The following is a 20604-nucleotide window of genomic DNA, read 5'->3' as shown; positions in this document are numbered from 1 at the left end:
AGGCCATTGCAGGTGAGATCAGCTGAAATGATATACAACAAATGTCATACAACCATGCTGACTGGTCCATTACAAATTTATATCATCCAGTCTCAAATGGGCCCTCACTCTTGTACAGCAATCCCTTGTCTTTCCAATTTAACTTTCTTTATAATAGCTACTCCAAACATTCTCTTCTCAAGCTACTTATAGGATCTCCTCCTTCTTATCAGAGGACCAAGCTTCAGACTTCACTGGAAAAGTTGATACTGGCCATCACAAGTTTTCTCTCCTTTCCAATTCCACATGCTAAAGCATCCCAACATTATCCCCATTCTCTCCTCCTTTGTTCCAATCTCATAGGATAAGCTAGATTTCTTTGCTTATGCTTGGCTTTCTACTCTTGTACCCTTGATCCTGTCCCATCCTATCTTTCCTGGCAGCTTACTCTCTTTTAACACTTTTAAAAACTTATTTATTCTTTTTTTTTTGCTTTTTGGAGAGGGGAAGGTAGGGCAATTGGGGTTAAGTGACTTGCTCAAGGTCACATGGCTAGTTTTTTTTTTGTGTTAAATGTCTGAGGCTGGATTTGAACTCAGGTCCTCCTGACTCCTGGCAGCTTACTATTTTGGTCATTTTTCTCTCTCTATCCCTGATTTTCAACCTTTCCTTATCCATTGGCTCCTTACTGTTGCTTGAAACCATGACCAGATCACCTCATTCTTAACCATTTTTCACTCAATCTTACCATTCCTTCATCTTTCCCCCCAATCACAAACTCCTAAATAAAGTTGTCTACACTCATTGTTGTTGTTCAGTTGTGTCTGACTCTTTGTGACCCCATTGAGGTTTTATTGGCAAAGATACTGAAGTGGCTTTCCATTTCCTTATCCAGCTTATTGTACAGATGAGGTAACTGAGGCAAACAAGGCTAAATGACTTGCCCAAGGTCATAGAGCTAGTAAGTCATCTGAAGCCAGATTTGAACTCAGGAAGACTCATCTTCCTGACTCCAGGCCTAGGCATTCTATCCACTGTTCCACCTAGCTGTCAAGTTCAATGACTTTTTAAAAATCAGTACTCATCCTTCTTGATCTCTCTGCAAAGTCCATCACTGCTGACTTCTCCTTCCTTCTGTATACTTTCTCCTCCCAGCATTTTTGTGATACTGTGCTGTCATATTTCTCTTCCTATCTGTTTTACTAGTCATTCTAAGTCATTTTTCAGAATTATCAATATCCCACTACCATGCCTACATGTAACCTAGGGATCTGTCCTAATCTCCTCTCTCTATATTTTCTCTCAATGGTCTCATAATTCCCATTGATTCAACAACCATTTCTATGTAGATGCTTCCCAATCGACACATCCATTTCTCACCTTTCTCTAGAATTCTGGATCTACATTTCCAACTGCCTGTCCATCTTTTCCACTTGGAGAGCTCATAGGTTTCCCAGATTCAATGTGTTCAAAATTGAACTTAGTATCTTTCCCTAGAAGACCACACTTCTTTCTAACTCCATAATTCTATCAAACTCATCACCATTTTTCTAGTCACATAGGTTCACAACCTAGAAATTATTATCTGCCTTTCACTCTCACTCACCCACAATATCCAACTAGTTTTCCAATTTTTGCTAAATTCACTCCACATGTATCTCTTTTGCTTTAATCACACTTCGACCATTGCAGTTCAGGTCCTCACCACCTCTCATCTGAGACACTGTAATAGCCTCCTTATCATTCTCTTTGAATCCAGTTTCTCTCCCTCTCCAATCCACCCTCACTCAGTTGTAAAATTGGTATTACTAGAGTACAGATTTGACTGTGTCATTCACTTGCTCAAGACCTCTAAGATAAATAGAAACTCCTTCATTTGGCATTTGAAGTGCTTTACAATCTTCTTCCAGTCTATCTTTCTGAATAGCTAGCTCAGTGTCTGGGAGGCTCTGAATGAAAGTGTTGGAGAGAAAAGGTATTAGACTGCCTACCCAACTGAAGGTCTACAGAGCCTATGTCCTGACCTCACTGTCATATGCCTATGACACCTGGACAGTCTACCAGTGCCATGCCAGGAAACTGAATCACTTCCATCTGAATTATCTTTGAAAGATTCTGAAGATCACCTGGCAGGATAAGGTACCAAACACTGAGGTCCTTTCTCAAGCTAAACTGCCAAGCAATCAAACTCTACTGCAGAGAGTGCAAAAACAGGCAGGCCATGTTGTTCAAATGCCAAATGTATATCTGCCTAAAAGACTATTTTATTGAGAACTCATGCAAAGAAGGTGCTCACACGGAGGTCAGAAGAAGTGATACAAAGGCACTTTCAAAGCATCTCTGAAAAAACTTTGGAACCAGTTGTGTGACATGGTAAAGGACCACCCAGCGTAGTGTGTCTGCATCAAGGAAAGCACTGTACTCTACGAGCAAAACAGAATCACAGTGGCTCAAAAGAAATGTGAGATTCAAAAATTTAGAGACATCTCCACTCCAAATGTTCATATGGACTATATGTGTGCCTAACTTGTGATAGAGCCTTCTGAGCTCATATTAGTCTGATCAATCATAGCCAGAGACAGTGTACCTTGAGTCCAACATAGTGATATCATTTTGATCCTCTTCAAGAAGGAAGGACAACCACCACCACCACTTACCCCTTCTTACCTTCTATTACCAACTAAAGCAGCCCACTTGTTGTTTGACATATACAACATGCCCAGCCCTACCTCTTGCCCCATATCTGGATTGTTTTCCCTTCTCATTCCTGTTTCTTGGAAGCTCTAGTTTTCTTCAAGGCTCAGTTCAAAAGCCATCACCTTTTTAATACCCCTATTTGTTAGTGACCACACCCATAAGTTGCATTGTTCTTATCTTGTTAATATCTTTTTTTTTTGGAGGGGGAAAGGCAAGGTAATTGGGGTTAAGTGACTTGCCCATGGTCACACAGCTAGTAAGTGGGTCAAGTGTCTGAGTCTGGATTTGAACTTGGGTCCTCCTGACTCCTGGGCTGATGCACTATTCATTATTTTTTTTAAGCAATTGGGGTTAAGTAACTTGTTCAAGGTTACACGGCCAGTCATTTCTGGGTGTGGTGCTGAGTATTTGAGCCCAGATTTGATTCCCAGGTCATTCCGACACTGCAGCCGGTGCTCTTACTCACTGAGCCACCTGGCCGCCCCTAAGCAATTGGGGTTAAGTAACTTGCTCAAGGTTACATGGCCAGGTATTTCTGGGTGGGTGCTAAGTGTCTGAGCACGGGATTCAATCCCCAGGTCATCCCGACACTGGAGCCGGTGCTCTTACTCGCTGTGCTACCTGGATGCCCCCTCTATTCATTATTAATATCTTTTATTTACTTACCTGTGAATATATTGTATCTATCAAGAAGAATGTAAGTTCTTTGAGGTTAAGGACTGTCTCATGTTTGCATTTGTATCTCCAAAGTCTGGCATCCTACCTGGTACATAGTAGGCATTTAATAAGTGCTTCTTTATAGGGTTGGTAGATGGAAGAGACCTTAGAAGTCAGCTGGTTTAAATTCCTATCCCACAAAGGTGTCCCACTCTACAATATGCCAGACAGGTAAGTCATTCAGTCTTTGCTTGAATATACTTCTAGTGACAGGGGTCTCAGTACCTCATGAATACTTTAATTGTTAGGAAATTATTCTGCATGTTGAGCAAAAATCTGCCTTCCTATTACTTCTTGCTATTGGTTGAATGAACCTCTAGGGGCCTCTGAGACCCTGTAGGGGCCACACAGGTTGAATCTACTCTCACTTCTACATGGCATCCTTCAAATATCTGAAGATAGCAATAATAGTTTCCCTAAATTTTCTGTTCTTTAAGCTAACCAGCCCCAGTTTCCTCCAAATTATTCTCTTTGATCCTTTTAATATTAATATTTCTATAATAAATATTCTTAATTTAATGTTTCTAGTTAATTTAATATTCCTAATATTCCTCCTTGTATATATTCCATTTTGTCTATGTCCATTTAAAAAAATATAGCAGGTATAATCAAACATAATCCAGATGTGTTCTGACCAATATAATCTCCTCATTTTACACACAAGAAAATGAATGTCCTGAGTGGTCACTTACCTTAGCCAGTCATCTCACTAGTTAGTTAGTTTCAGAAAGCCTGAGTCAGCTGATTTCCAATCTGGTGTTCTTTCTTCCACTTTACAAATAACATTAATTTATTATTTTATTCAAAAACTATTAAGAGCCTCTTCATCTCTATCTCTTCAAATCCCTAATTTCCTTGCTGGCTTATTTCAAGCACTACCTTCTGCATTAAGCCTTTCCTGTCTCACTCACCCACCCAGCTACTAGTGCCACCCCTCCCCAATTGTCTCATATCTATTTCATACATTGGGCATTACAGTCTTGATATACTCATTCACCTAAGAATAAGAAAGCACACAAAGAGAAAGAGGTGCTAAGTGCTGACAGACATGTGGTGGCTGGCTGAGGGAAGGCAGTCTATTGCCCCTCCATCAGCTGGCATTTTAAAGCAATCCTACCTTACTCTCTGCCAGGAAGGAAGGAAGGAGGCTGAGAAATGGGTGGACTGTCCATTTGGAATGCACACTTACTTCTAACTCAGCACCCTCCAAGTCACAAGTCATTCTTAGATCCTCAGTCAATTAGAAGACATTTTGTCATCATACAGCACTAAATTCTCATCTGTCCATGACTAGAATCAGGTTCACTATAGTTTCCTACTGCATGTGTTGGAAATAGGCAGGGGATATCTGTTCATGCTATAAAAACTGGCCCTCAGAGGCCAGGCAAACCCTCACTCTGCTTACATAAGTTCCTGTTGTATCTTCTTCCAGAATGTAAGCCCCCTCAAGGGCAGGGAGTGCCTTATACTTGTTCTTCTAGCTACAATCCTTAGAACAGTGTTAGTACATAGCAAGAATGTAATAAATGCTTCTTTATTGGTCGATTACTACAAACAGAGCATGATTCTAGGTTCTAGGGGACATACGATGTTTGGCTAAGATGTAGCTTCTACCTTTGAGGAGTTTGGAGTCAAAGACAAACATGAATATGTTTTAAAATAATTTATACCTTAAATACATTAGAGAAATGTAAAATAAAGTGCTGTATGAGTATGGGGTGGGTGGGGATCATTACTGACAAAAAATGACCTAGAAGGTTTCTTGGGGGAGGTGGCATATTGAAATATTAAAATGATAGCAAGAAGTTCGAAAGAACTCAGAAGAGGGGGAGAGAGAGCAGTCTAGACAGAGGAAGTGAGAGAACACAGCACAAAAATGGAAAAGAGCCTCCCTTACTAAAAAAGAACTTTCAAATAACCCTCAGAGCATATTTCTCCCCCCTAAAGCAAGACAGTTATGTCTTTCTATCTAAGATAAATCTGAATGCCCTCCAATGTAGGGAGTCCTTTTATTAAGGGGACTTATTCTGTGAAGTTTGGATTCTGTCAAAGGCTGCACTTGAGGACCTAGAGGGCCACATGTGGCCTTAAGGCCACAGGTTTCCCATCCCTGCCCTACACCTTTTGGACCATTGGTAACACAGGAGAACAAGAAGAGTTCTTTTCTTCCCAAATAGTGTTAAAGCTCACAGGTTCATAGGATTTCAAACTGAAGGGTCATTTAGACTAGTGCCCTTGCTTTACAGTGGAGAAAATCTATACCCAGAAAGATGAAGAGCTTCATGGCAAAATGGCGTAGAATACTGGACATGGAGACAAGAAGACCTAAGTTCTAATCCCATCTCAGACATTTGCTATGTTTATAACCCCAGACATATCATTTAACTTCTCAGCCTCAACTCCCTCATCTATAAAATGGTAATAATAGCACCTATTTCACAAGGTTGTTCTGAGCACTGAACAAGATGTTAAATATAAAGTGCTTTGCAAACTTGAAAGTGCCATATAAATGCTAGCTATTGTTATTATTGGGACAACTAGGTGACACAGTGGAGAGAATACTGGGCCTGGATTCAGGAAGATTCATCTTCCTGAGTTCAAATCTAGTTCAGACAATTATTAACTGGGCAAGTCACTTAACCCTTTTTGCCTCAGTTTCTGCATCTGTAAAATGAGCTGGAGAAGGCAATGGAAAACCACTCCAGTATCTTTGCCAAGAAAACCTCAAGTGGAATCATGAAAAGTCAGACACAGTTGCTTTTATTTGCTTTTTATTTTATTTATTTTATTTAAATACATTGCTTTTATTACCCAAGATCAAACAGGAATTAAGTAGCTGATGAAGAAAGGATATTAAATGTGAGAGGCGAGATATACACATGTATGCCCATTCTTTTCATGTCATTCATCTCCTGCCAGTCTTTAGTTCTTTGACAATGAATTTTTTAAAACTCTATTGCTCCAAACAATACTAAAATTACCCAAAATATTGGATAAGAAAGCTTGTTGCTGAATAAATATAAATATGTATATGTTAAAAGGTATGCTTCCAACCAGACAGAGGAAAGAAAAATGAACTTACCCTCTGCAATTAGATCTTGTGATTGCCCAGATTAGTTTGTGTAGCATGAGCCAAAATATTTTGAAGTATTAGGAAAAAAATTGTGAAGGTTAGACCCACACATTTCTATGCAGTTTCTTTGGTAGATTATCTCCCTAAAATTAATTGAGGGACATTGGATCCCCATAAGGTAATTAAGCAAAATTTATAATAGCTTTTAAACTTTAAGTCAGATAGAAACTTGGTACAGAAACCCTGTCCCTGTTGAGCAAGAAGAGGTTAAAATTAGAATTAATGTCTTATATGGGTTCCTAAGCTGATTGGCTATGTTTCTAGATAAGCTTGGCCCATTGAGACAAGGGCTCTCCTTTTCGAGAGGAAATGCCTGTCAGATCCAAGGCACCAAAAACAGACTGACTCTCCTTTTGTGAGAAAAAGCAGCTGAGAATTTTCCCCTGGTTTGATACTGGATATGTGAATTGCCTGATGCCCTAAAAAAGCTCAAAATTAAGCCTCTGGGCTCTAAAGTAAAAGGTAGGTGCTGGCGTCTATCCTTTTGATTAAAAGGAATAAAGTTAATACTTCACTTGAGACCTCTAGCTCAAAACAAGAATAGGAAAAAGAAAAGTTCCATAACCACCTGCCCACCAGACCTATGCCTGGAAGCAAATATGGGACCAGCAGATCACTCTCCAGCAGTTAAGAACAGCAGAGTGACCTGGCAGAAACAGTAAGCTTGCCAGATCAGTGGGAAACAGATAAAATATTCTGATGTCACTTCACCAGATAACAGTGCACTGTGGCATCATATACACGCATCATATACACGTGTGTGTCTTGGACACGTCCTCCCTACATGTGTCCCCCTACAAATGTGTTCCCTTCTTATATCCAGTCTTCTCATTGATGTTACATGTATTTGTGGACGAGAGTGGACAAGATTGATGAGTAAAATATTTAAAATGTTTTGCAAACCTTAAGGGACTGTGTGTATTACTACTATAATTGTTAGTATTATTTTCATTACGATTGCTGTTGTTGATATAACCTGACTTAGCATTTTGTTCTCTTTATGACTTATCTCTCTAGCCAGAATGTAAATTCCTGAAGGCTAGAGCTACTTCTTTTCTCCTTTTTTGTGTTTGACCCCCAAAGGGCCTAGTAGAGTCCAGGGACATGCAACAGATGTTTAATGAATAGCTGCTGTTTGACTCGCATAGCCTTTGCTCAAAGTTTACATTTTTGGCTCTTACCTCTTGGTCATTATAGGCAATGCAGCCATCAGTTTTCACCACTAGAGGTCGATCCTTTACACAAGTCTTCCTTCCCCAGTCAACCAATTCCATACAGCAGAGATGAGTATATGAGTGGCTCAAAGTAGGGCATGCTAATTTATTTCCTCTCCAACACAGCCTCAGGGCCATCAGAGCCTCTGATGCCAGGGCTCATGCTGTGTCAACTGCAAAATGACAACACTGCAAATAAGAAAGGTCACTGCATCCAGCTCTTGAGAGTTATGGCTCACCTAGTCTCCTCTTCTCCCCTAGCAATGTTCCAGCTTGGGCCTTTGATCCATTTTCCCCTATTGAATACCCCGGCAGGAGAGAGAAGAAATTGGTGAGTAGTGTTGTCACATATAAGCAACGAGAGTCCAGAGGGTCTGGCCCTTAAACAAAGGCAGGGATCCAGGAGGGCTGGGCCCACCCTGGGAGTTTCTGACCCAGGCAATGATAGTGTGAGGCAACACTGCTGTTCTCACCTTGACTGCTGCTGTGTCCTAATAATAATGCTTCATCTTTTAAAATGGACCCTTTTAAAATGCCAGTCATACTTAGGGATGTCAAGGTTCATAGAATTTAGCAAATGGATTGGGAGTCAAAGGACTGAGCATGGTTTGCTTAATATCCTTGCAAACTTGGGCAAATCACACAATCTTTTTGGGCCTCAGTTTCCTCATCTGTAAAATGAGAAAGTTGGACTAAAGTCCCTTCTAGTTCTAAATCTGCAATTCTATGAGTCTATCTTGGGCAACTAGGTGGTGTAGTGAATAGAATACCAGGCATGAGGGCAGAAAGACTCAGCTTCCAATCAATCCAGTCTTAGATATTTACTAGCAGTGTGACCCTGGGCAAGTCATTTAATCTTGTTTACCTCAGTTTCTTATCTGTAAATTGAGCTGGAGAAGAAAAATGGCAAACTGCTCTAGTATCTTTGCTAGAAAACCCCAAATGGGGTCACAGAGTCAGACACAAATGAAGCAACTCAACACTGATCCCATAACTTTAAAGTTGGAAGGAATATCAGAAACCATCTAATCTGACCCAACTTTTCTGATGGAATAATCTCCCTTATCATTCCTCTCTTCTCTACCTGATTGATGGATCCCCTCTACCATTTCATTTGTCCTACCAAGTGGCTATTTATTTTCTGCTTGTACACTATAGAGGTGGGAAACTCATCACCTAGTAGGACAGCTTGTTTCCTTTTTGAACTAATTTAATGTTAGGAAACTCTTTCTTACATTGAGCTTTAGCTGACCCCTTTAACTGACAACTAAGAACTAGTCCCTAGTTTCTTTATAGGAAAAAACTTCATCCTTTTTCCATATTGCAATGCTTCAAATATTCAAATATAGCAATATATCCTCCCTCAATCTTTTCTTCTTTGGACTAATCATCATGAATTCCTTCAAATTATCTTCGTATGACATGATTTCAAGTCTCCCCCCCCCGAAAATGATCCTCAGTATGATCTATCACAGGATTTAGAAAAGAAGGAACCTTAGAGTTCATCCAATCCACCAGTGCCATACCCACTCTACCTTGCCCTCCCCACTTTGGCTTCTTAATGCATTCAAATTTGTCTGTGTTCCTATCAAAATATGGTTCTCAGAGAACAGATTGGGGGAAGGGGTATTCAGTAGACTTGCTATTTTGGGATGGGGGTGGGGGGTAGGGGTAAAACGGGGAGAGAAAAATTGTAACTCAAAATCTTGTGGAAATGAATGTTGAAAACTAAAAATAAATTTAAAATTTGAAAAAAATGTAGTTTTCAGAACTGAGTACAATATTCTAAATATGATCTGACTAGCTACAAACTTCAGTGAGACTATGGCTTTCATGACCTTTCAATGATGGGGAAGTCATCCAGAATATTTTTCCCATCTGAAGGTTTGATACCTAAAACCCCTTTAATCCAAGGACAAAGCCTCTACATTTAAAGTATCATTATCCCTGAAAGAAGTAATTCATTGACAAATTCTCTCTAAGATGTAAGCAACTGATACCCGATCTTTTTCTTAAAGTTTGATGAAAGCAGGGAAGAAGGAGAGGTAAGAGAAACTATACACTAAGAAAAGAGATGTAAAAAGGAGAGATTATAGGGAGACCAAAAACAATATTTCCCTAGGCAGAACAGGTTATACTCTACTAGTACAGTCAATTCAGTTTGTGATTCCTTCATTTAAATGTTCCCTTCAATGATGCTGATTGCAACCCATCCATTCCTGCAATCCATCCTATATGACTTATCTGTATTCTCCCATAAGATCACTTCATAGGCACCAAGTATTTGCTCAAGGCCTCCTTGTATTCTCTTACTATTGAAAGGTTACCGGTGACGTACTTGAACTGCTTGGAATTCATTGTTTCTTCCTCTCACTATGCGATCTGCCCTGCTGCTGTGCCATGGGAATCCTGGGCCTTGCCATGCACCCTGATACTGAACCCTGTGGACCTCTGGGACTTTTCACCTGCCTTGTACCTCCTATATATGCTTTCTTCTCCCCACATGGAATGTGAGCCCCTTGAGAGCAGGGAATGTTTTATTTTTCTATCTGTATCTCCAGGGCTTAGCATAATGCTTGGTGCATGATAAGCATTCATTTTGTATTTCCTTAATGTCCTTTACTCCAATTCTCCTAGAAAGGTTCTAACTTGATATTTGTTGTAACCTGCTCACTTCTGTCATAAGCTCATATGGGTGTCTCTATTGCCTTTTGAATGATAGTCATTTGAAATTCTGTGGAGACTAGTTTTCTAATGCCTCACAGTTATATAGCAACACCCATAGGATATTGGTGTTAGAAGTGTGGTCTATTTTTTTTTTTTGCTTTTTGAAGGGCAATTGGAGTTAAGTAACTTGCCCAAGGTTACACGGCTAGTTTTTTTTTGTGTGTGGGTGTTAAGTATCTGAGGCCGGAACCAAACTTGGGTCCTCCTGACTCCGGGGCCGGTGCTTTACTCACTGCACCACCTAGCTGCCCCAATGGTCTATGTTTTTAAGAGATTACTAAAGAAGATTTGTAATTTTTTAATTACAAATTTAATTTGCATTTAGACCATTCTAGACCATTCCCTTCCTCCTCTTTAATTCTGGGTCCAATGTGCTGTCCATTGCATTCTGTCTCAGGTATATTTACTAATGGATAAGCTCAATAGGTTGTCTATCATATTACATGTCATATTCTTCATCTACATGATTATTTTTCTGTGTGGATGGTCAGGCTATACTATTTTGAGTGTTAATGAATCTATTTCAGGCAGCCATGTTTCAGAACTTAATGAAAGAAGCACAATGTTATATGAAAACAGGAACATCTCAAATAGTTTCTCAAAGTGGGCAACAATGACCCCTGAAGGATACTGGAACAATCCAGGGGGGGCAGAAGCAGCCTCAGGTACAATTAGGGAGCATTGAATAAAAATAAGGAGGTGTTGGAAGCATAAGGAAAGAAAAGAAGAAAATTTTGAAAAATCATTCATACATGTTTCATCTGTTGTGTAACAGAGTTAAAGTCGTAGTGATTGCATTATTTTCCAAATAAACACACAAAATGCAAGTTATAATCAATCAGTGGTCAAATCCACTGACAGATCTTAATAAGCAAGTGTTAGCAGGTAAGTGGTTCAAGCATTGTCAGGAAGTCCATCATGCATTGTCAGGAATATGTGCATGCAATGACTTGTTTACAATATGATAGCATACTGTTACATGATGCAATATTGAGTCATCAAAATTTCAATGCCGGAAACCCCCACAAATTTACAATAAATTAATAAATTTAGGATGTGCCATTAAAAAAAACATTTTATATATTTTTTTGAAATGACACAAATTTTATAAAAAGGTTAATGGGTTAAAGAAAGTAGATTTCCAGGGGGCCTCTGAGTAATTATTTTAAAGGGGGCAGTACTCAAAAAAGTTGGAAACCTCTGATCTAGAACAAGGGGCAAACTACATAAAAACATTTTTAGAAAATTATTAGCTAATGGGGCAAAGAGAGTGGTGACAATGGGACAGATTTGCCTATGGGCCATAGTTTGCCAGTCCATGATCTAAGAAGATCTTTCAATTCACAAGAAATTTATTTTCAATTTGTCTTCTAAATGTATCTCTTCAATCACATCAGTAAGTACATTTGGGAAAGACATGTTTCCCTATTATTCCTTGTTGAATACTAATCATCAAAGATTCCTTGCATAAACATCTTTCCTGTTACATCTTTTTAAGAAATCTTGAGTAATTTTGATGTAGGAATAGGAGAAACCCCCTTGGAAGATTCCCTTTTTTTTTTTGAGGGGGGAAGTTGGGGTTAAGTGACTTGCCCAAGGTCACACAGCTAGTAAGTGTCAAGTATCTGAACCTGAATTTGAATTCAGGCCCTCCTGACTCCAGGTGCTCTACTCACTGTGCCACCTAGCTGCCCAGAAGAGACTCTTTAAAGCAGCATTTTATACTACCAAACAAAATATTTTTAAAAAATAGCCATCAATTAGTGGAATCCTATATGTTTTATATCTTTCAGTCAATTGTGTGACAGTAAAAATGTAAAATATTGTCTGTTTATTCCCTACTAATTGCCTATTTATTCCATATTAATGCCCTCATTGAGGATGACCTTGATGGATGTTTAGATGATCCTCATAATGATTTTAGATAAATAGGAGAGAAGAAATATAGGTTTTTAGTTGCTGGTGTTCTCAGTTGCCTTTTATATATTAAGGCCTGAGTTTTTTTTCCCACACATTCAATATTCTGAACCCTCCTTCAGACACCTCCTGAATATCAATCCCTACATGCCCTCCCAATTAGGTTGCCTCCAGCACAGATCTCCTCTATAACCATCTAATCCAGGTAGATCCTCTAATCCATCTGCTTTTCCTATCTTTATTCCCACTTGTTCCATTTCTAACTCCTCAATAAGCACATCTGAGACCGTGGCATTAATGTCAACATGAGGTGGCTCTTTTCTCCTTAATGCAAAAAAAAAAAGTTTATTACAAAAAAAGTCTACAGAACTTTTTCTTTTTTATCCTACTTGTTGTTCCCTTTCCATTTTCATCTTCAAATCCCCTAAGGATAACTTTGCTTAGTTGTATATCTCTCCACATTAAAAAAAAAATACATTTACCCTTTGCTACTTCTCTCTGTGTTTTCATGAAGTAAAACCGATCGTAATCTTCTAATATCCTTCTCCATAATGTTTTTAAAACAAGTTTGCAATCTAGGGCTGTTCAGAGAATTTAAATAATTTACTTATCGTCACACAGGTCATAAATTGAAAAATTGAGATTTGAAACCACACCTTATAATTCTAAATCCATTTCTCTTTCTACCATGCCACATTTCAATGGCAACCAATTGATTTCACCTTCTCATCTTTTAAAAAGCAATTTAGAAATGTATTGTGGATATAACGAAGCCACATAGTCTAGAATAGAGGGCCAGTCTCAGAGCCAGTAAGACCTGAGTTTGAGTCCTGTCTTTGACATATTCTGGCTGTGTGCCTGATCCTAAATCAATTTAATCTCTTATTGATCTAGGCAACTCTCTGATAGTATAAATAGTAGAGAAGGGATTGAGTGGTACTGAAAGAGGCAATTTCCTTATCTGGGAAATTCATATGCCAATGAAATCATAGTTTCCAGCCCCATTCTTAATCCTGGAGTAGAGGGATTAGGGCAAAACTCCCCAGTGAGGCTGGAACCAGATGAACAAAAAATTGGGAAATACTTAACAAAATAAATAAAAATACAAAGAACATAGATAATATTAATATGTGGTTTTCTAAGTCAATATGGACTGCCAGAGATGCTCATGTATTGTTTAGTGGCCTCCATTTTCTATTTGAGTTGGACACTATTGCTGTAGAGGGCACAAAATGAAAATATGAGAAGGAATCAGCCAGGCTTTTACAAATTGTAATTTACAGTGGACTTCTCACAATGTTATTGAGTCTTCCTCTCCCATGTTAGCCATAAAGATCCTAGGACCATAAATATAGTCATGAGGGATCTTAAAGGTTAACTAGCTTAATCCTTTCAATTTTTTTAAAATAGAAATTTGGTGAACTCTTTTGTTTTTACAGCATATTTATTTACAAATGTTTTGTGCCCCCACTAAATGAAACTTCCTTTTTGACAGAGAATTAAAAAGGTGAATAAAATGAACTCATGCAGTATTTAACACAAATAGTTCCCTACCTGTGCATTAAAATGAAAAAGGTCCATTTTTTATAAAATCTTTTCTGGGGACCAGACTTGGTCACTCTACATACCCAGCTTTACATTTTATTTTTCTTTCCAGTTACATTGCTTATTCTTTGTTTATGTTGTTTTCTTATCCTTCTTCCTTCACTGTGAATCAGTTCATTGAAGTCTTCCTACACTTCTCTAAATTTCATAATGTCATAGGTCTTAGGATCATAGATTGAGCTGGAAGGAACCTCAGGGCCCATCTAATACAAGTTTCTTGGGCTTCTCCAGGGAGGTTAAGGAGCTGGACAAAGTTTGTATGAGTAGTAAACATTAGATATAAAATTCTACATATTTGCATTTCTTGTGATGCAGTAATATTCCATTATATTTGGACATCAAATTTTTTTTCTAGTTACTTGGTACTACAGATAATATTTTCATGAATCTCTTAGTATATACAGGAACATTCTTTCTGTCTTTGACATCCTTGGTATATATGCCTAGCACTAAGATCTTTGGATCAAAGTGTATGTTGACTTTCATCTCTTTTTTTAAACTGTAATTCAAAATTGTTTTCTAGGATAGTTGGACCAATTCCTAGCCCCATAAATAACATATTGGTGTTCTTTTCTTCTAGTGGCCTCTCCAACATCGAATATTTCCATATTTTGTCATCTTTGCCAATTTGCTTAATATGAAGTGAAACCTCAGAGTTATTTCAATTCTTATATCCTTTATTATAAATGATTAGAGCCATCTTTAACATAGAATTATAGACTCAGAGCTGGGAGGGATTTTAGAGGTCATTGAGTACAACCACCTTATTTTACAGATGAACTAAGGCCTGAAGAATTGAAGTGACATGCCCAAAGGTCAAACAGTTTATTGTTGTTGAATCATTTCAGTCATGTCCGGCTTCTTGAGACTCTCCCTCCCCCCTTCCCTGCTTTGGAGTTTTCTTGGCAAAGATACTAGAGCAGTTTGCCATTCCCTTCTCAAGCTCATTTTAGGGATGAGGAACTGAGGCAAATAGAGTTAAGTGGTTTGCCCAATTAGTGAGTGCCTGAGTTCACACAGTTAGTGAGTGTCTGAGGTTCAGATTTGAACTCAGGAAGATGGATCTTCCTGATTCCAAGCCCAGTGCTGTATCCACAGCACCACCCAGCAGTAAGTAGTTGTTGATATTTGTAATTGTTTTGAAAACTATTTTTTTCATATGCTTTGCCCATTTACCTGTTGGGGAATGGCTCTTGAGTATACATATTTGTGCATATATCTATCTCATTATATATGCATATATGTACATATGATTGTATATGTGTCTCTGTATGTGTATATATGTGTATATGTATGTATATATGTATGTGTGTATGTGTGTATAATCTCTGATTTCAGATCTTTATATGATACAAAGTTTTGTTTTGTTTTGTTTTTTTACTCAATTGACAATTTGGTTATTTGACTGGTTCAGCATTAAATCTGTAAATTAATTTAAGTAGCATCATCATGTTTATTATATTGACATAGTCTAACCATGAGCAATAAGTATCCCTCCAATATTTTCTGTTTTCTTTTATTTCTTTAAAGAGCAGTTGTAGTCAGACATGTTGGCACATGCCTGTAATCTCAGCTACTAGGGAAACCTGAGGCAAATCTCTTTAGCTTGGTATTCTGAGCTGCAGTGGCTTATAACAATCATATTTATGTACTAAGTTCAGCATTAATATGGTAAACCCCAAATTAATATGATGAGCTGAGGGAAGGTTGCCTAAGAAAGGGCAAAACCTGGGTTGGGACAAAAGTGGGATGAGTCAAAGCTCCTGTGACAGTCTTTAGTGGTATGGGGCCTGTGAGTATCCCCTATACTCTCCAATAGGGAAACGTATATATACATATACACACATACTCATGTGTATGCACAAACATATATATACACATGTATATACAAACATATACATTTGCATATGCAATTCATATGTAAAATGGTATTCCCATAAATCTTGAGTATGTCTTGGCTAACTATCTCTCAGATATATTTTACATTTTGCAGTTTTTTCAGTATGAGGTACATTGCTATTGTTATTTGTTTTCCTCAATTATATATTTTAAGTAAAAGAAGTGATCCTCTTTCTGTTATTTGGTTCTTATTTTATGACTATTTTACATTTGTTTATATAACATTTACTCTATATACAAATATTAATGATTTATGCAGAATTATTTTAGAAAATAGAATTTTACTGGAACTATTGTCTCAATTTACCTGATGGTTAATTTGCTGATTGTGATTTTCTTAGTAAAATCATCATGTAGTCTGCAAATTGGGACCATTTTGTCTTTTCTTTGCTTGTGTTTATGCCTTTAATTTTTTTCTCTAGTCTTATCACTATCACTAACATTTCTACAATGTTAAGTAATAGTGGAGAGAGAGAGCATGCTTGCTTTACATCCCTCTTTATTGGGAAAGATTCTAGTGTTCTCGATTCCAAATAACATGATTTTCATTTTAGAAATAAATTTTATAAAATACTGAAAAAGTTCTTCAATGTTCATGCCTTTTTAGGGTCTTTAGCATAAATGGGATTGATAATTTGCTAAAAAGTTTTTTCTTCATCATTTGATATAATTGTGCAGTTTGGGTTGTTTGGGTTTTGACATAATCATGCCAAATCATAATCATGCTTTTCTCATTAATCAATCAATAAGCATTTATTTATTTGTTTGCTTGTTTGTTTGTTTTGCTTTTTGCAGGGGGAAAGGCAGGGCAGTTGGGGTTAAGTGACTTGCCCAAGGTCACACTGCTAGTTTTGTGTTAAGTGTCTGAGGCTGAATTTGAACTCAGGTCCTCCTGACTCCAGGGCTGGTGCTCTATTCACTGTGCCACCTAGCCACCCCCCAGGAATAAGAATTTATTTTTTTTAAATGGTAGTATGGGCCAAGCATTTGCTAGGCAATAGGAATGCAAAGATACCATATAAACCAGTTCTTGCCCTCAAGAAGTTTACATTCTGTAGGGGGAAACAAAATCTCCACATACAAGTGAATAGAAAACAAATGTACATATACAAAAAAATACAAAGGCAACCTTTTTTTTGGTGGGAGGGGACAGTGGCACTAGCATTTATAAGGATCAGGAAATTCTGTCAGCCACTCAAGGAGCATTTATGAAGTGCCTACAATGTGTCAGGCACAGATAGTGCTAAGCACTGAGGATATAAATAAAAGCAAAAAAAAAAAAAAAAAACAACTCCAGCTCTCAAGAAGCTCATAATATAATGTAGAAGATGACACATTCAGGGGTGGAGAGCCTGTGGCCTGGAGGCCACACATGGCCCCCTAGGTCTTCAAGTGAGGCCCTTTTACTGAATTCAAACTTCACAGAACAAATCTCCTCAATGAAAGGATTTGTTCTGTAAAACTTGGACTTGGTCAAAAAAGCCGCAACCAACGACCTAGAGGGCCACATGTGGTCATGAGGCTGATTGTTCCCCACCAATGAGTAATAAACCTGTATAAATTAGTTACATTCAGGTTACAGAGAAAATAATTAGAAAATGATATTTGAGCTGGGTTTTGACAGAACTAGGGATTCTAAGATTCATCCGTAAGGTGTTATACATTGCACAAGTTTTGGGACTTTTTAAATGTATCATTCAGTTACACTGATTTTCCCCTGCTTTATTTTATTTTTATTTTTTTAAGCAATCGGGGTTAAGCAACTTGCTCAAGGTTACACAGCCAGTTATTTCTGGGTGTGGTGCTGAGTGTCTGAGCCCGGAATTCGATCTCCAGGTCATCCCAACACTGGAGCCAGTGCTCTTACTCGCTGAGCCACCTGGCCACGCCCCCCCCACCCCCGCTTTAAAAAATACTATTTGCAGGGGCAGCCAGGTAGCACAGCAAATAAGAGTACCGGCCCCAGAGTCGGGATGACCTGGGATCGAATCCAGGCTCAGACACTTAGCACCCACCCAGAAACACCTGGCCGTGTAACCTTGGGCAAGTTACTTAACCCCAGTTGCTTTAAAAAAGAATACTATTTGCTATATAGGATAGCTCTGGGGGAAGAGAGGAGAAATCATAACTATAATGATATAAGAAACAGAAGATATCTACAAAAACTTATTATAAAAAATAAATGAAAGATTAATCTATAAAATGTATCAGGCTTTATTCTATTTCTTCCAAAACAACTCATCCATGCCTTTCAATCTGTGCAAATCTTGTTTGTTTGACATGGAGACCTCTATCCAACATATTAGCATCGTTAATTTCACTTAACATTGCAAGAATATCAGTGGAATATATGAGCTATCCATAAGTAATCCCTCAATCTTGTCATGAGACCAGCTCATTTTCTTTTGGTTTATACATTTCCTTGTCTATGTTACTTCAATTTGGTTCTCCTTTGTAGTTTTTTTCTTTTGTAATGTGTTGAAACTTACCCACACTTACCATGTACCTCTAAATTGCCTTCTGAATTGATAGTCATTTTTCTTTGAATATTTTCAGGGTTCTTTGACTTTCAGCCATACAACTGCACAACTATATTATTGGAATTTTTAAAAAGGACATTTGTTCCTGGGGGAAGTTTAAGGTCATAAAGGAGCTTTTCTATTTCCCAAGGATAATCCAACCTGTTTTCCTCTCCTTGTTTAATTATGGACCCAATGCTCTTCTGTACATTTGTAGTGTATATTTAAGTAATATATGTTGATTATAAACCTGATAGGTTGTCTATATAAGTGCATTTCATAGTTTGCACAATAGACTTTCTTTATCCATTTGGTTTTTCCTGTGTGGATGGTTAGGTTGAATTCTTTTGATCTCATTCAGGAGGTCTTCCTACATTTCAGAGCTTGTTGCAGTCAGCACAATGTCATTTCCATACTGGAACACATCAGATGTAGCAAATCCATTTTCCAACTTGGAGTCAGCATTGAATCTCTTCCATGACAGTGGCAAACATATTTACTGAGCATGTATCTCCCTGTTCTAGTCCTTGACCAATATTGGTTATCAGAGCATCGTTTTACACTTTTGTTACATTTGTTGCTATTTCTTTCAAAGAATTTGGCATAATTTTTACATATGAATAGGATATATCTTGGTAGAAGAGAATATTTAACATGACATTTTGCTCTACTATTGAGAAACTATCAATTTATCAGAATAATATAAGCTGCTTGAGGGCAGGAACTATTTGATTTTTGTCAGCCCCAGAGCCTAGCATAAAACCTGACACATAGTAGAAACTTAACTTGTTGTTTGAAATGGATTAAAATTTTTAATAGTGAATAAACAATAAACATTGGTGCATTTTATATTCCTACATCTTTCAGTCAATTATGTGAAATTCTGTATATGTATATGCAGTACATACTGTATAGGTATAATATATCTATTGACTGATTGAAATTTGAAAAAGACTGTCTATTTCCTCTTAATGCCCTCAGCAATGGTACCTTAAATGTATTGTATGTGATTATTACTATAATTTTACATAGATGAAAAATTAGGCATGTACTTCAATAGTTGTCAATACTTTCTTGTTTTTTTGGTTTGCATAAATCCCAAAAGTTTTTCAATGCCTCCCAATACTTCAATAACCTATTCCTCAAAGCCTTAAGAAGTGTGTTGCTTCCAAGACTGAATTTCTTTATCTACACTTGCTCTAGTCCTGTGGGGTAGATGGAGTTATATAAAAGGCAGGGACCACATCCCTGGATCTGGGTTGAGTGTAACCTAGATGCAAATGTATTACTTTGACTTCTCCCTCATCCCTTAAATAGTGAGTCTGATTTCAAAGCTAAGGATAAGTGGTGTTATCATTTACTCATGGTGCAGAACACTGCTCTATCTAGCCCTCCTCCTCACAGTATACATTTTGAATAGGAGATGCAACAATGATGATAGAAATTTGAGCAGTAAATTCCACATTAGTTGAAAGCATTACAATTGAAATAGCTTTCATTGGTCCAGTGTCCTCTTAACAAAAAACCACATGTAGGCTCTTGGCCTTTTGTTATATGTCACATACACCACAATCCATTAATGAAATTTTCCTGTTCACTAGGAAGAAAGCTTCTTTGCCTGTGTCTTCAAGACTCAAGATACCATTCTTAACTCTCTTCATGCTATGAATGGTTTAAGGCATTCTAGAAAACCCCTTAGTTGAAACAAAAACCCTCAAATCACACTTCTGAAGCACAGATTTAGAGCAGGTAGCTGCTGGGAAGCTCTAGCATTAGACAACACGTTCTGGTGTGCAGAAAGATCCTCCAGGTATGGATAGTCCTTTTCAAGGAAACTTTTGGTGTAAATACATCTAAAAGACAAAGTCATAAAGGGCACCATGCTCTATAAATGGCAGCTCTAACACAGATAGTTAGAACCTGGGTATAGTCTGAGAAGGACTGCTGGTTATCCAGTGCTCTTTGTACCCTATACTCAGAGCAGTAGACATCTAACATAATGTTATATTCAAATAATGATAAACACATTTTAAAAAATTTGTGAAATATTTATTCTATACCAAGCACTGAGTTGAATACTGGGGAATCAAATAAAAAGGAGAAGAAACTCTTCCCTCAAAAGAGACAACATAAATATGTCTGTCTATCTGTCTATCTATCTATCTATCTATCTATCTATCTATCTATCTATCTATCT

At 37.8% G+C, this 20604-nt stretch overlaps 1 long non-coding RNA gene across 1 annotated transcript in view; it reads left to right on the top strand.

The window, feature by feature from the left end:
- Positions 1-7885: 7885 nt before the first annotated feature.
- Positions 7886-20604, top strand: part of LOC138164524 (uncharacterized) — a 131256-nt gene continuing 118537 nt past the window's right edge. The window contains exon 1 of the long non-coding RNA XR_011169101.1: positions 7886-8071. This is a non-coding gene — a long non-coding RNA (uncharacterized lncRNA). The remainder of the gene's footprint in view (positions 8072-20604) is intronic.

Source organism: Petaurus breviceps, unplaced genomic scaffold, assembly GCF_028583685.1.
Source record: "Petaurus breviceps papuanus isolate PSGF00001 unplaced genomic scaffold, PetGlider_PUasm1.0 190, whole genome shotgun sequence".
NCBI lineage: Eukaryota > Metazoa > Chordata > Mammalia > Diprotodontia > Petauridae > Petaurus > Petaurus breviceps.
Note: the sequence above shows the minus strand (reverse complement) of the source record. Positions and strands in the feature narration are given on the sequence as shown.